Source organism: Ciona intestinalis, unplaced genomic scaffold, assembly GCF_000224145.3.
Source record: "Ciona intestinalis unplaced genomic scaffold, KH HT000831.1, whole genome shotgun sequence".
NCBI classification, from domain to species: Eukaryota; Metazoa; Chordata; class Ascidiacea; order Phlebobranchia; family Cionidae; genus Ciona; species Ciona intestinalis.
In genome coordinates this window covers 3,429-5,292 of record NW_004191152.1, presented here as the reverse complement: position 1 = coordinate 5,292, position 1,864 = coordinate 3,429, and positions in this window count along the sequence as shown.

The window sequence follows — 1,864 nt, the reverse complement described above, 5'->3', positions numbered from 1 at the left end:
ATCACCTGTTCCTGTTTTTTTCGGCGGGAACACACAAATCTCGAATGCATATCATATGTATATAGCATAGTAAGGAAATGCGTTAAAAACGATTTGTTTAGTTTCTACAGTAATTTATAAATATGTTTATAGTTAATATCTGTATTGTAATAATAAAAAATAGAGAACATAGTTGAATGTTGTGCTCCTAACTGTAGTGGAAGCAGCAGTGCAACCCGCAGACTTTTTTCTTTCCGTCGGAAGCAGAAAGAAGAAAGCGATGGGCAATAAACTGCAGAAGAGGTGGCAACTGGTTTCCGACAACAGGCAGCCGTTTATGTGATGTATGTTTTTCAAGAAAAAGCTATAGTACCTATTGACTAGTGTTGTAAGCAAAGTATGCCCAGCATGTTTAGATTTCAGGAGATTTAGAAAGTTAGTGGTGAATTACCGAGTGCAGCTTTAACAACAGCTTATTTTTGAATATTTCAATCAATGGTATAACATAATGAATTGCTGCCGTTTATTCAGAAATGGACTTTTTGAAAAATCAAATGAAACGCTTGTTCAATTGCGAAAGGTAAAAGAGCAGAAACTTCTGACAATGTTGCAATTTTTGTTGTTAGTATGACAGTATATAAAACAGTGGTCATCCTCTAGAACTAGATACTCGATCTTATACAGATAATGAAACTTCCAAGGGACGCGTGGAAGCCTGTACAATCTGGCATTAAATTATCCATAAACAGCTTGATATCCTTGCATTCCGAGCTTGTTCTTAATGGGGAATTTAATATTTTGCTAAGTGGTCGATTTTCTCAAGATGTCTTGAAAAATCTGTTTTACAGGTAAAATACATATTGTAGTCGCACAATATGAAAATCATTCATATATCAATTTCAACAGGGTAGAGGGTACGGCAGTGTGCATCCGAAGCCTACCCAGTTTCGCAATGCATTGAAACTAATCATGATTGGGCAGTTTACTTTATGGATGTCCCCTCTATTTGCGACTGCGATGAAGATGATAGTCATCATTTGTTGAGCTTCATTAAAGATCACAAATCATTTAAAAAAAACAACTACAGCAGAAAGCATGTCCTTATTGATCGATATTGTATTGGACGTGGCTCCCCTTGAAATGGATACCATTCAAGAGAATGGTCTGTATTATGTCTTAAGTTTGGCCTTAAAGGAGATGAGCTTTATTAAAGAATGTAGTAGTTGTAAAACTGCTTTTATATCAAGTGATGAAAATGAGCTTTTACAACGAGCAGCAGCGGTGCTTACATGCCTCAAGTCACACACCGCGAACCATAACTTAAGTCCCATGATGATTTGACATATCACTTATGCCATCCATCTAAGCAAGCCTTTAACTTTTTTAAGTATGTTGAATCAGTTTTTTGTTTGAATGTCCAAAGTTCAGGCATGAACGCATAAGTCTTGCTTAGAGGCAGAAATTGTAAAGAATGTTTCTTTGATTGGATATCATTTTCCTGGTTGTCATTCACTTTTTTCAAAAACATTGCTTCGTTTACATATATATGCTAAGTCTGTAACTGCTAACTTTAAAACTGCTTAATTCGCTAGTAAAACCGCTGCGAGGGCAAATATCCTGTAAGTGCATACGTTTATATAGTAAACTAACTTCCCTTAGTGCCAAAGGTTCCTGTCTTATAAAATGCTGTAAACGCGACTAAATGCCGAGTTAGCCCTTACAGAAGACATTTCTGCATTAGCGCCATTGTCAACCATAAAGTAGCTTGAACAAAACTGGCGTCCATGCACGCATAAACCATAGCTAATACATAATACGTATATAGTAGGGTGGGGGAAGATGGGACACCTTTTCAATCTATTTTCTTTTTCAATTTGATAGTAAA